We start from the raw sequence: 15577 nt of genomic DNA on the forward strand, positions 1-15577 counted from the left end.
TAAGAAACAAAAACCTCATTAAAAATGGTGTCAGGAGACTCGGAGAGGGAACACACACACACACATCACTCACCACGACGACCGACCCCGGTGGGAAGAGCCCTACCTGGCACCTCCACAGGAGGTGATGCCACTTCACTCCCTCAGAGGGAGGAAGAACGGATTCCCCCCGACCAGTAACAGCTCGGCCAGTGAAAAGTCACTGTACAACCTACGAGCTTTCAGTCTTCTCCAGTGCGCAGCAGCCCCTCCCAAGTCCATGCATGAGCTTTCCCCTCCTTAGTTTTTCTATGGTTTTCACATGGTTCGCCATTAGATCACATGGCCCAAATTGTAATTGTTTCCTGCTTCAAAAAAAAAATGATTTTGCTGGAGAAGTATCTGGCTCTTTGTCAGGTGTCAGCCATACTGTCTAGCACATGTGACAATATCAATGGTTGGGCCTGTTCTGTAAAGGAAAGTGGGAGAGCTAGCGTCCAGGGTAGAAGCGTTGTGTGGCAAGGTATTGCAACTGTAATTTGGAGAAGAGGGTGAGCAGAGAGTTGCTCTCTAAATAAGCAGTACACACTTTAAGTTCCTAACTGGGTGAACCATAGCCGAAATGGCACATCAAACACGAGATGATATTCGACAGCCGTGAGGACATTTCAGCCTTCGTTCACACAGTTGGACAAGTTGTTCCTCAGCGTCCGCAGAGTGGGCACTCATGCCCTGTCCCGAGGGATGGAGACAGAGCAGTGAGCGAAACAGACAAACATCTCTGCCTCCACCGGGCTCTCCTGAGGCCGATCGCAGAAGGCTGCACAAATGAAAGATGGATGGAGATACCGTTCATGGCAGAGCTGGGCTTCTCACTGCCGGTCTGCATTCTAAAGCAGTCCTCCTAAAAAGTCTACAGCCCTGTGTTACTATAGACTTTGAAACAGATGCTTGGCTTTTGTCACAAACCTAGCCAGAGCACAGGAGCAGTTAGAAAAGGCAGGAGCGGACACCAACCTTAACAGCCACAGAGCAGGGCTGAGGCCTGGGCCTCACCTTGGAGCTCACAGCAAATGGAGGGCAGACCTACCTTCCGCTGCAGGAGGAGCCAGCAAGCGCCTTCTTCAGTTTGATAAAATGGTCCTCTTCTGTTCTAGAAATGGCTTTAAGGAGTAGCTGGAGGGAGAAAGGAAGTTAGAGCGGCCAGCAAAAAAGCTGTTAGACAAAAGTGAAAAAAGAAGAAGGGTTTTGAAGACCCATACAGGCATTTATTCAACCCATGTTTATTAAATCCTCACTACCTATGCAAAAGCATCGTGCAAGGTTCCGGGGAAACGCGGTGTGGGGAGTGAGGACTGGGGGCAGGGAGTCCTGTCTCGTGTCTTCCACACTTTAGAAAGAGTCAGACATTAAACAATTAGTGAACTAATTAAAATGAGAACAACCACTAGGAAGAATTATTGGAGGCTATAAGAACTATAAAAGGTCAAATTTACCCAGTGCCAAAGGTACCAAAAACCCACCTGACACACTCCCTCTCACCTCTCTCTCAATTTCTCCTCTCTCAGACACACGCATGCACAGACACACACGCACGCGTGCACGCACAGGCTTACATAGCTATGACGTGATCAGGTGCCTCTTGTCTCCCTCGCTCAGAGAGACCACTTCGGGGCTGGAAATGCTAAGGAGGCTCTTCGTACTGGTTTTTAGGCCAAAATGCCGCAGCCCTAGCAAGTCTCATGGCCAACATCCCCACTGCCAGCCAAGACACAGTCGCGTCTAGAGGAAAAATGAACACTTAGATTGGTTGCAACTTCAAATGTCTTCTAGAGCTTCCAGTTTATGGTTGTGCTTGTCCCCATACATGCCGAGTGAGAGTGTACAGACCTCATACACAAACTCGCCAGGGAACGCACTGTCCAAAACGAAGACGACAGCTCTCCGCTGGGTTGTGTGCTTCTCTGTAGCAGCTCAGGGGCAGGTGTCAAAGTTAGCCTTAGCTACAGAATGATGGAAAATGTAAAAGCTAAGACTGAAAAGTTAAAATACAGTTCCTGCCTATGCTGAACTTTGGCTATCAAAGTGTATTCATAATGTAAAATTGGAAAAAAACGTTAAAAAAACAAAGAACATTATTTTGGATGAAGCAGTGAGGTAGGCTTAATTACCTAAGCACATGTTTGTGGCAGTGAAAAATGACAGACAAGTATATAAAAAATAAAAATATATCCATTTTAAATAACCAAAGTACCTTCAGTGGAATGACTACTTCAAAATGTATTGAGCCAATTCTCTATTTTGGGGCATTTATTTTTTTTCTAGTCTTTATTATCACAAACATTTTAATAAACACCTTTCCATATACATCTCTGCACATACCTCTCATTGTTTTCTTATGAACAATTCTCAGAAGCGGAATTTCTTAGATAGATGGTACTCAGATGCTTAAAATTAGAATTAAAGCAAATAGCAACTTCAAAGTCACTTTACATTCTTTTAAAAAAAGTGCTTATAACACCTGTGAGCTCAGGAAGCAAATCAAAAGTGAAAGAAATTAGTCTTCATTTCCATGCCAAAATCAATAATAATATTACATGTATATCATTCTGGACTGTAGCATGCCTTAAACCCGCACCCGACACCGACATCAATACCGCGTGGCTACAGGCGCCTCTCAGAGAGCAGGCCTCTTTCTGGCAATAACACGACACGTGTGCCAACTGACTGTTTCATTGCTGAATTTAAAGTGCTGAAGAGAAAACCAGTCACACCAAACGTACAGAATATTTTTGTCTGTACACAGTTGCATCACACACAACGCAAGAAGGATGCTGGACTGAAAAATGTTTTCTTTGGCCACGTGCAAAGCTCTAATCTCTGGTCTTAGTTCTGAGTGGGCAGTCACAGGAGTGGGGGTTTCCAGATATTTTTTCATAGACCAATTATTTAACAAAGCCTACTAGCACATTATTCATAAATAACCTTAAAATGGGAGGGAGACACAATCTCTGAATGAGAAAGTATTAATAAACCGAATGCATTTAACCTGATTTTTTTTAAACCTGCTCCATTGCTCATAGTTTTCTTATTTTGTATTAGGCTGTGAAAATTCACACTAATTGAAAATAACTCCTCTTGATAACTCCTAATCCTTTCCAATTCTGAAGTGCTACGATTTTGTGATTCTAAATTTTAGGTTCTATGTTTTTTTTTTCAAGTGATCTGAGAGGAATTTAAAAATTCAGTCTCTGATATTCCTTGGAGGCTGCTAACGAGCAGACCCCAGAAAAAGAGTGTGAGCATTTTGCCCTCCAACAGCCGCTGGTGAGGGTCTCCTACAGCCAGCACTAGGGCGTATGCAATGCGGACACGGAAACACAAATCGCAGCTTCTGCCCTCAGGGGGTTCTCACCTGGACACAAACATCAGGTGGCAGCAGGGTACACGGAGTTATGTAGTACAGGAAGTATGCCTGAGGACACAGAACACTCAGGACCAGTGAGCGCCCTGTCTGGGGTGGACAGAGCTGGGGGGCCAGACCTTCCTGAGAAGGCAGTGCTTAAACGAGTCTTGACGGACAGGACAGAACCAGTGTTGGGCAGCTAAGGATATCTTTACAGGCAATGAGCAGCCTGCACAGAGCTAAGGTGAATCAGAAAGCATGGTGAATCCCAGGAACTCCACTTCCCAGTGAGTTACAGTTGAGGACAGCGTCTGAGTTGGACGGTTGTTGACGACCCTGTGTAGACAGGCGAGTGGCCAAATCAAAGAGAATCTGTTAATGACTTTGAACTTGATCCCCAGAACATTGAAATGTCACTGAAATATTTTATTTAGGGGTAGGGGCGGGGACTGAGGCATATCTTACTGTTTGCCTCTTCCCCCATCTCCAATTTAAAGTAGAGTTGTACCACTGAAAAGTATCTCAAGGTGAGAAATTCCTATACTACCTTTATTTTTTTTAAGAATAAAAATAATGCAATTTGGACTTGTTAAAAACAAATTCAAGCAGTACAGAAATGCATTAAGTAAAAGAGGAAAGTTTTGAGCTTCCCCCACCCCCATCCCTTCAGTTAAACCCCACTCCTCAGCTTTGCCCCCAGGAAGCGGGATTTTGGCCACAGTCGCTGTGGGGCTCACATCTGGAATATATCTCAGGACTTGAGCGTCAGTGTCTCAGGGGAGGCCACCTCCTCTGCGCTGTCACCCAGGCAGTGGTCTGTGCTTCCTTGCTGCCAGGATTTCCTGGAAGAAAGATCAGAAGGGAGACCATTGTTGGCAGTCGCAGGAGAACATGCTAGTGAGGGAGCTGACCTTGCTTCCCTCCCCCTCTGCACCGCCCCCACCTGTCCTGAGAGTAGAGAGGTATCTGAAGCCCCAGGTCTCGGGGGCCAGAGCTCATCGCCTTCACAGAGGGCTTTGTGGCCAGGGCTTGGAGAAGGAAGCAGCATTCAACCCAAAGGAGTGGGAGAGAGTGGGAGGCAGGTCTGAGCTCCACGAGCTTGAAGGACAAATTGAAAATCAGATCAAAAGAAATGTGCAGACGCCGTCGGGTTAGCAGTCTGGGCCAGCTGTAATAGAGCAGCTGCGTGGGTTGCATTGCCTGGGTGGCAGCCTCTCTAGGCCAAGGCTGCTTTTGACCGCTGGTTGGTGGGCTTCTCCACTCTTAATGTGGCATATACCCATCCACTGCCTTCATGGGGTGCTGCCCCATGTCCCTCAGATTACTTGGGCTAGAGCTGGCCTTACCACAGGTGAGCCCAGTGACCACTCTGCACCAGCCCATGGAGTCCCCAGACCACTAAATCCGTGGTAGTTCTAGCCCGTCCCCGGGCTGGGAACTGTCTGCCAGTCCAGATCAGAGCCTGCAAGGGGCACCACCAGGGCCATCTCCACGGCCTGCTTCCCTTAGTGTTTCTGTAGCTGTCCATGGGGTTGGCGGTGAGCAGTAACAACTTGCGATGTTACTTGAACAGGAAGATCCCAGTCCTGCTTGCAAACACCAATTGCACAAGACCCCCAGCACTGACAGCCCTGCTGCTGAGAACAAGAGGTCCTTTGAAGCCTTGCTGGGGGACTCCAGTGACACAAAAGTGCCTGTGGGTGTTCAGAAGTTTGCGTTGGGGAGCAGCAGGGGAGGGGCCAGTGGACTTTTTGAAAGCTTTCCACTCATTATGGAAAAATAAAAACTTTAAAAAATAATACATCCTACTGCTCAGGGTTAATCACAATTATGAGTTTCATGTAAATCCATATATTCAAAAATCTGTACAAAACTATTTCCACATAACGTATATTTTTGTGAAATCTCTAATAGAGAATATATTGTACTACGTAAGTCGGTCTGCAACTTGCCCTTTTCACTTAATTTAGTGTCGGTAAAGATGAATCTCATTTTTCTGGACTGCATAGTATTCCTCTGTATGGTATGATTATGTGTCTTCTTTTTTAGATTTTATTTATTTATTTTTAGAGAGAAGGGAAAAGAGGGAGAAAGAGAGGGAGAGAAACATCAATGTGGGAGAGAAACATAAATCAGTTGCTTCTCATGTGCCCCTAACTGGGGACCTGGCCCACCACCCAGGCACATGCCCTGACCAGGAATTGGACCAGAGACCTTTTCTTTGGTGGGAGGACACCCAACCCACTGAGCCACACCAGTCAGAGCAGGTTATGGGTATGTTTCAAATGTATTTAACTATTTCCCTATTGGTAGTCATTTACACAGTTTCTAATTTTCTTAGTTATTGTTGCAATGAACATCCTTGGCTATTTGCACACCTGTTTATTTTCCTAAAGGAGAATTTCTCAGATTGGAATCACTAGGTTGAAGGAATTTTGAAAGCTACTTCTTAGTTGCTTTCTAAAAAGTTTTTGTGTTTTTTGCTTATCCAGTCTCTAAGAGTGTTCATTTCCCTTCCTGATGGCCAAGTTGGGTTTTATCAAGATTTTGAATCTTTGCCAATATGGTAGATGAAAGGTTGTATCTCAGTTTCCTCAGCTGGTTGTTAGTGAGCTTGACCGTCTTGCACATATTATATTTATTGGCTAAATATATTTGTTTTGTCTATGAACTGCCTTTTTACAAACTCTGTAGTTCAGAGATTCTTAATCTGGGGTCCAGAGCCTCTGTTATATAATATGAAATTTTCTGTGTGTATTAAATGTGCATTCTCAGGATAAGACCCAAGGAACATGAAGAGTCACTGATCTTAAGCTCTGTCACTGAAAGAAGCCTGTGGAAAGAAAGAAGCAGGGCTAGAAAGGAGTGAAGAGAGAAGGCAGAGTTCTGTCACACACACACACACACTCACCTTTTACAGTCTTACCTCTGTCTGCGCAGTACCTTTCCAACAGCACTCCCTCAGCCCCATTGGAGCTGCTAGATCATTACAGACTAAGCTCATTCCTTACTAATATTTGTATACATATCACAGCTAATGCTGACAAACAACTCCAGGTCACGACTTTATTTATATTTTGGTTCATAGAAACATTCAAAAACTTTATACAAACAAGCTATAACCTATTTGCTTGAAAGCCCATTAACTTCAATTTCATCTTCTAAATATTTCTCTAACTTACCCATGTCTCTCCGTCTCCCTCCATCCACCACATCTTGCTGTGACCACTGCAGCGCTCTCCTAACTTAACCTCCTGTACCTCTCTGCCGTGTTCCCTAATTCACTCTCCACGCTTTAGCCTAAGCTGTTTTGTCAACACCCCCAGCTTACAACACGCTCAGGGCTCACCTCTGCTCTTGGGCTAAAGAGCCAACCAACTGCTTCGCTTGAGCGCCCACCCGGAGCTACCTGATCTACTCCGCCGCTCCCCACCTACCTCTTCTGTCAAGCTAAGTACCTCTTTCCTCTCCGCTGCTCCAGCCACACCTGGTACACTTAGGCATTCTCTCTCCCACTCTGTGGCCTTTGTAATTTTTTTTTAATTTTAGAACACTAGGTTTTAATAAATTAAAAAATAAAAATAGACTCAACTGCAATATTAGACCAGGTTTACTTGATGGATATTTATAGAGCATTGCATTTAAACGTTCAGGGTACACATTTTTCTCTAGTTTACATGCAAAAATTTCCAAGATAGTTCTTGTGTAATTCTTTTTCTTCTGCTTGAATGCTTTCTATCCCACTCCTCTCTTTCTCTGAATTAATTTCTACTCGGCTTAAAAATAACTTCCCTAGCTTCCCAGGCCAAGAAATGTGCTACTGTTTTAGGCTTTTTTTTGTTTTAGCAGCTATCCCAATTTATAATTACATAGTCCATTAACATCTGCATCCACTCCAGCAGGTGAGCTCCATGAAGATAGAAATAGGATCTGTTTACCCTTCTCTGAAATCCTGGTGCTCAGAGGAGGGCTGACCCAGAGCAGGTGATTAATAAATACTGTTGAAGGGAGGGAGAAAAAGGATACTACTATAAATGGTCCCATGAAGGCCTTTATTTTCCTTCAAATACGAGCAGATACTAATTATGTCCTGGATACAGAAATTCGCTAACTTATTCAGGTCACTCCAATTACTTACCAGGAACCTATTGTGTATACACTAGGCACTTTTCCAAGAACTGGGGGCACATCAAAGGGAACAAAATAGACCAATCCCATCCTTCTTGAGCTTACTTCTGGGAGGAAGAAACAGATTTTAAATACAATAAATAAGTAAATTATATAATATTTGGAAGGTGAAAAGTGCTGTGGAAAAAAAATAAAACAGAGTAAGTTGGATGGGAAGAGAGGAGAAAAGGGAGCTAGCCTCCACTCATTGTATGTTAAAAGTTTAGGTTGGGGAGACTGAAATCGAGGGAGTATGAGTACTCTCATGAGGTTTAAAATAAATCTGAATGGGCAAAAACTTAGAGCTTCCCCACTAAGATCAGGAACAAGACAAGGATGCCTGCTTTCACCACTCCTACTAAATATAGTATTGGAAGTCCTAGCCACAGCAATCAGACAAAAAAAAAAAGAAATAAAAGGCATCCAAATTGGAAAGGAAGAAGCAAAACTGTCATTGTTTGCAGGTGACATGATAGTATACATAGAAAATCCTATAGACTCCACCAAAAAACTACTCAACCTAACAAGTGAATCTGGCAAAAGAGCAGGATAAAATAAATCTGAGGAATATGTAGACACTGCTACATTATCAGTGTTGGTATTGGGTAGACCCACGTGAGTGAGCTGCACTGAGTGGGTCCGCAGGGGCATTCGATTTGCAGTAGCTCCTCCCACTCCCTGAGTGCTTCAACATCTTCCTCAAAACTTCACACACTGAAATGCAACTCTTTTCCTCCAGACCCTCTCCTCCTCCCTGGCAACGTTAGTGGATCTTTCTTCCCTGTTCCTACGACCATTTGATCAACTCTGTCCTGTGTCACTCTTCTTCCTGTTCTGGAATGCTTTACTTTTGTGTGCATTGGCCCCAAGAGAATGCAAGAACTCTTCAAGGGCAGGGACCATATCCCAGCACCCAATATTGGATCGTTTCCAACACTTGGTAATGTAGAAAATGCTCAAAGTATTTGAATGAAAGAATGGATGGTAAATGAACGAACAGAAACAGAGTTGGAACAAGGGTGGCTATGACAATTAGAATGCATCTTACCGACCACCTGAGTTCTCTGGAAAATCTCTGTATTTACAGAGATAAATCTTCAACGTCTGACTCCCAGGAATATTGGAATGGTCAGATAAGTCATAGTATATCTTTTTCCATTCTTTTTGTTTTAACCTATCTGGTGTATATATTTAAAGTGTCTTTCTCGTACACAGCATGCAATAGGATCTTAATTTTTATCTACTCTGACAATCTTTGAATGTAATGGGAGTCTTTAGACCATTTACATTTAATACAATTATAAGTGTGATTGAGTTAAATCTACCATTTACTATTTTGCTCTATTTGTCTTATCCTTTCTTGTTACTTTCCTCCCCTTCTTCTTCTTCTTCTTCTTCTTCTTCTTCTTCTTCTTCTTCTTCTTCTTCTTTTTCTCCTTCTTCTTCTTCTTCTGTTTTTTTAAGGTAATTGGTGCTTTTTACTATTTCATTTTGTGTCCACTACTTCTAGCCCCCTCAGACTCCCCAGACTCCAACCTCCACCTCCTCAGTTCAGGAAGGCGGCCAGAATCTATTTGGGTTCTCGCTTTCTGGGTCTGCAGCCTAGAGATTGCTTCCAAGCAGAAAGCCAGGGCAATTATCAAACTCATTTTGTTTCTCTTCTTTCAGGGGTCACAGTCCTGTGGAGGCTGTTGTTCCATATTTTATCCAGCTTTCTAATTACTTTTCATGGGTTGTTAAGTGTGATCCTTCTTCCCCAACATGCCTTGAAGGGGAAACTCCTCCTATTTATCTTTTGATAGGTGGAATTTTCCAGATAGTACACTCTGGGTCTTCAGACTTTCCAAAGGAGATTTGTTAGATTTGACTGGCTGTGTGGAGATAGAAATAAGTATAAAAACTTTCCTGGTGAGTTTGCCTATGTAGCTGATGATACATTATATTTTTGCTGACCTGGATTTTTCATGTCCAGGTTACAACAGGAAGGGCAGGCTATGACAGAAGGGACAGAGATGACTTTATAAGAAAATCTGCAAGTAAGTTAGTCTTAACCTCTTATGTACTTCTGAATACATTGGTGCATTTACACCAGGGGCACAATAAACATATTAGTAAGCCCAGAAAGGATGTGCCACCTTTAAAAACATGTAAAAAGCTTATGAAGTGATTACCACCAGCTCCAGATACTATGGTAAGTAAAACAGAGAACTGTCTCCCTCCAGGAGCTTGTAGTTAAAAGAAAAAAACTGATCAAAATATAAATAGGTGGTTGGTAGGTAGGAAAAAAGAAAGAAAAAAGAAGAAAGGATTTATATTCATGACATTTCTTTACTGAGAGATGAAACCAAAAAAATCATTAATTTTCTTGTACCTAATCAGAAAAATTTCAGAAACATGGGGCGTAAGAATCTATTTGTTGAAAACAGGGTGAGAAATGATAGTTTAGCCAAAGGTGTGAGAAGTGACAGAAAGGGCTGGAAGGGCATTACACTGAAGATGTGAGTCAAAAATAAGAGATTCAAGAATCAGATAAAGGGGCAAAAAAATTAAAGCAGTCATAGGTGACAAAAAGAGAGAAGAGAGGAAATGAAAAAGCGAAAGATTTGGGGCACAGTAGTGCCAGGTTCATAGTAGTTGCTTAATGAAGGTTGCAAGGATGATGAGCGGGGATGGATGGATTAAATGCCTGGATGGATGAATGGATGGATGGATAGACGGACAGTCAGAAGAATATAATAGAAAAGGATAAATGCAGTGGCCAAGGGTGAGAATTCAATCTTGTTATAGACAAAGACATAATAGAAATAGAGGGAATTGTAGCGGCGGGTTTTGCAGGATGACAGTCTGTAACTATTTTAAGTGCAAATAACGTTTCCTAGCTAACCGATGCTTCAGGCCTCAAACCAAAGCTCACTTCCTAAAAAGAAGTCTTTTCTGATCATTCATGTAAATTAATTTACCTTTTTTTCCCCTTCTCATAGCCCTATATTTTTTGCTTTATAACACTGATCACAGTTTGTAAACAAATATTTTGGGTAATTATTTGCTTAATATCTGTTCTCCCACTAGACTGTGGGCTCCATGAAGGAAAGAATTATGCTTTTTTTTTTTTTAACTAACCACTGTCTTCAGAACCTGGGATAAAGCCTAACCCATCTTAAGCTCTCAATTAATATGTGTTGAACAAATAAGTGCGTGAATCCATGAATGATTGAGGCTGGGACCTGTGGAAATGTAGAGCCGTGAGTGAGTCCTCTCCAGCCTCGCAAGGATTAGGCCCGTTCATCCCAGGAGTGGCTGGGCCAAGCTGCTGAAACAGACAAAGCCCTGGAACTGGAGTCAGAAAGTCTGAGTTGAACGCCTGCCTCTGCTGTTTACTTGCTGTGTTAACTGGGGCAGCATAACTTACCCAAGCTCCTATTTTCTGATCTCATATGGTTATTAGGAAGTTTGACTTTAAAAAGTGCACAGAACTTCTCCAAGCTTTTCCCCCTAGAACCCGTCGGGAAGGAGCGGGGCATGGTCCGCATCTCTGTAGAACTGAAGGAACACTCAAAACAAAAGCAGCTTCTTTGAAATAGGTTTCATCCTGAAAATTCATGCGAATTTTGCATTTGGTACCCTAACTATATACCTATATTGTTTCAATATTTAAATTATGCTTTAAATTATTCACGGGTAATTTACTTAACTTTTTGCCATAATTGAATACAACTGATGCTCATAAAAAAGCACCACATTATCCTTTGGCATTCCATACTCATGAGAAGCAGAGACTAATGCCAACAGGCCTGCCGCACGGCACAGGGTCTCCGCAATGTTTGCTGGGCCTGAGTCTGTCCACCAGAGGAGCAGCGGGATGGAATCAATGGGTAACACAGACAACACGGGGAGGATTCCCCCCCAATGGGAGCGGAGGAAAGCAGGCTTGCTAGTCTGGAGGTGGATCAAGGGCACAGGCCCGAAACAACCTGCAGCTTTATTTGAATCTCCATAATCAAAGGGAACATCACTGCTAGGTCAAATGTAGGGTTTACGTAATAATTAGATATTCATTATAAATAATTATAGTTATTTATAATAATGTGTTATTACATATGTTATGACATAATATATTGGACTATCTACAGAGAACAAAAGATGCTTAATTATCAAAGATTACTCCTATCTGTGGTTTTATTCTTAGAACCTAATGTAAGAAACAAAAACACAAAAATCTTTCCACCGTCTATATTAACATCCAGATATTGGTGGGTTCTGTATCCGAATTAACCATCAATGTATGCCCCACAGGCCTACACATTTCAATTTCAGAGGCTTCAACCCAATAAACACATTAAACTCAGAATCACTAAGGCAAACCCCCTGAGCCACTAATGTGTTCTGCCCTCAGTGTCCACACTGTCAAGCAGGGATAACAATCCTCAGCTCAGGGACAGGCAGGGGCATTAAATGCAATGATTCACATGATGGGCGTGTTCGGTACTGGGCCTGGCACATTGCAGCCAGGACCACCCAAGTTCCAGGCTTCGTGCGCTGCTCTATCATTAATGCTCACTTGTTATGGGTTGGATTATGCACACCCCACCCCACCTCAAAATTCATATATTGAGGTCCTAACCTCCAGTATCTCATAGAGACAACCATATTTGGAGATAGGTTCTTTACCTAAGTAATTTAAAATGAGAATTAGGGTGGTCCTTAATCCAATATGACTGGTGTTCCTACAAGAGCACACTGGGGCACAGACCAGGACAGAGGGGAGACGCTGTGAATACAGGGAGAGACGGCTGCAAGCCGAGGAGAGAGGTCTGGAACAGAGCCTTCCCTCACAGCCCTAACAAGGAACCGATTCTGCTGACCGCTTCATCTCAGACTTCCAGCCTCCAGGTATGGGAGAAGGTAAATCTCTGTTGATCATGACACGTACTCTGGGGCAGTCCTAGCAAACTAATATATTGCTAGAATGAAAGCTCCATGAGGGCAGAGATTTTTCTTCTTATTCAGTGGTGAAGCAACCTCAAGGTCTTAGAACAGAGCCCGAAGCACAGTGAGTACCTGATACTTGTTCAACTGTTACAGACATGTCTAGTCCTATACTTGGTGCAAGATATTCAGCAAACATTTGAGGACTACATAAATGATTCTACTTCCAAAATACCAAATCAGGACATAATCTGGAAAAGAAAAGCTATATAAATGTATTTATACAAGCAATGTAAAACTTCAAATATTAAATCACATTTAACAAATCATCTTGATTGTAAAGGGCAAAATGTCATGAAATTCAAGCGGGTGTTAGAAAACCCAGCTTTGGTAGAGTAAGTTGCCAGTTGTCTGGTGTCCCACATGGCTCTCGTTCACCTCTCCAACCTCACTTGCCCAGGTCCTCCACAGGAACGCTCTGCTGGAAGGAACCACAGGGGTCTTTGCATTGCCCCCAGACGTACCATCCTTCTAGGCTCAGCTCAAAGCTCTCCTCCCACGTGAAGCCTTTCCTGACCTTCTGAAGCCAAATTGATGCCTCTCTTAATTTGGAGTACGTTTATATACGTGGGGGTCTGTCCGGAAAACGTCCAGCCACTGTTAATATAACAAGAACAGTTTGCGCACTGTAACTGTAACCTGGCAACCAGGGAGAGGGGACTGGGATGCACATGTGTAAACAACGATGACTTCACTGTACTAGTCAGTGGGGGTGGTAGACGCTGTTGAGCGAGCATGTGTACTGTGTGGCCATCGCATTCAAAATGACTGAGCAAGTACAGCAACAAATCTGCATCAAACTTATTTGCATTAAGCTTGAAGAGTCCTCCACAGAAACTACTCAGATGATTCAGAAGGCTGCAAGTATGGGCAACTGGTGACTGGCAGCTTCATAACAACAATGTGCCCGCTCACACATCACATCTTGTGCAGAGTTTTTTGGTGAAACATCAAATCACCCAGGTGACTCAGCCCCCCTACAGCCAAGATTTGGTGTCCTGCAACTTCTGGTTTTTCCCCAAACTAAAATCACCTTTGAAAGGGAAGGGATTTCAGACCATCGATGAGATTCAGGAAATTACAGTGGAGCAGCTGATGGCAACTAGAGAACTGTGTGAGGTCCCAAGGTGCTTACTTTGAAGGGGACTGTGGGCTCATTGTCCTGTGTGCAATGTTTCTTGTATCTTGTATCTTCTTCAGTAAATGTCTCTGTTTTTCATAGTACATGGCTAGATACCTTCTCAACAGACCTCATATAGATCACTTACTACTTCATACTATTGGTTATCTTTGTGTGAAGATATGGGTCTGGTCTCCATTTTAGATTGAAAGTTCTCTAAGGAAAAGAACTTAAAATTACTTAAGTCTACTCCTATCTAAGTAGGGGGTCCAGAAAATAAAATAGACTTTTAATTAACTCATTGGAAAATAGCACAGTCAACACCCACACCCAACCTCAGCCCTGACCATACAAAGAGCCAGAAAAGATACTGGCCAATCCAAGTTTCCTTAAAAACATAGGCACAAGTCCTACTAAGAGTGGAAAATGGAAAATTGTAATTAACATAGTTAGCCTGTGCTGTGGCATCCAAAAGGTATAGCACCACCATTAACATCAGTCTAATAAACATAACATCATGCCCTATTTCTAAATAATGCCTATTTGATTAATGCTGGGAGTTCCTTTCCAAGAATTCTTACTATTCTTTCCTCTGGCTATTTTTGATTAAATAGCCACTCACCTCTGATAACCAAATCAGCAGCAGGATTCAGAAATATGTTTGAGCTCTGCCTCCCTGGGCCTTGGCAAACAGCTTGAGTGTGTTTATGCAATCATAGGTTTAAAAAAATACTGTATAAAGTTAATTACAATGGTCAATGATTTTCCTGATCCCCTTGATTTAAATGCAAAGCCTCCAGGAAAAATGAGTGTGGTATTCCTCAAGTTGCTTTCTGGCCACTTGTCTTCATATGACCTTTTAAAAATACTATTGCTATGCTTCTTTTTTAAAAACATTTTATTTATTTCTTTTTAGAGAGGGAAGGGAGGGAGAAAGAGAAAAAGAGAGAAACATCAATGTGTGGTTGCTGGGGGCTGTGGCCTGCCACCCAGGCATGTGCTCTGACTGGGAATCGAACATGTGACACTTTGGTTTGCAGCCCGAGCTCAATCCACTGAGCTATACCAGCCAGGGATGCTATGCCTCTTTTCATTTCATTGGATCCAAGCAATAATGATGAAGATAATTGGAGAGGCAGGGTCCTAACCTCACACATAAGCATAGATGTCACCACCTTTGATTATTTCAGTAAGCATTCCTCATTTAATCCCCAGTCTAACTTTCCATTTTTAAGTAGGTAAGATGGCATTTTGAATGGAAATTTTAATTATAATATTTTAAATACAATATTTGATTATAATATTTTCCTTGGGAAATTACACTCTAATAACAGTACTTTAAATAAAGCTTATATTTTCAGGTATATAACTCAGAGATACTAAAGCAAGCGATATGCAATAAAGTATAAAATATTAAAAAACAAATCAATACTATATAAATCAAAGTAAGGCATCCTTTCATACATAAAATCAAATTTAAAAGTCATTTACAGCCCTGGCTGGTGTAGCTCAGTGGATCGAGCGCAGGCTGAGAACCAAAGTGTCACAGGTTCCATTCCCAGTCAGGGCACATGCCTGGGTTGCAGGCCACAGCCCCCAGCAACCGCACATTGATATTTCTCTCTCTCTCTTTCTCCCTCCCTTCTCTCTCTAAAAAAATAAATAAATAAATAAAATCTTTTTTAAAATTCTAAAAATAATAATAGTAAAAAGTCATTTACATGGTCATGGAAATTAGTTGTTGGAATAATAGAAAACTCTGTTATCTATAAAGAGTCATATCAGGAACTGTAAAAATATAAAGCCCTTACCATAAAGTACTTACAAACAACTGCTGGAGTTCAAGCTAAGTAGAAATATAAATTGTACTGGGGGCTGAGAGAGGAGGTAATTCTAGTGTATAAAAACAAATTTTAAAA

The sequence above is a fragment of the Phyllostomus hastatus genome, unplaced genomic scaffold (assembly GCF_019186645.2).
Source record: "Phyllostomus hastatus isolate PE091 unplaced genomic scaffold, TTU_PhHast_1.1 phas_contig_196, whole genome shotgun sequence".
Lineage (NCBI taxonomy): Eukaryota > Metazoa > Chordata > Mammalia > Chiroptera > Phyllostomidae > Phyllostomus > Phyllostomus hastatus.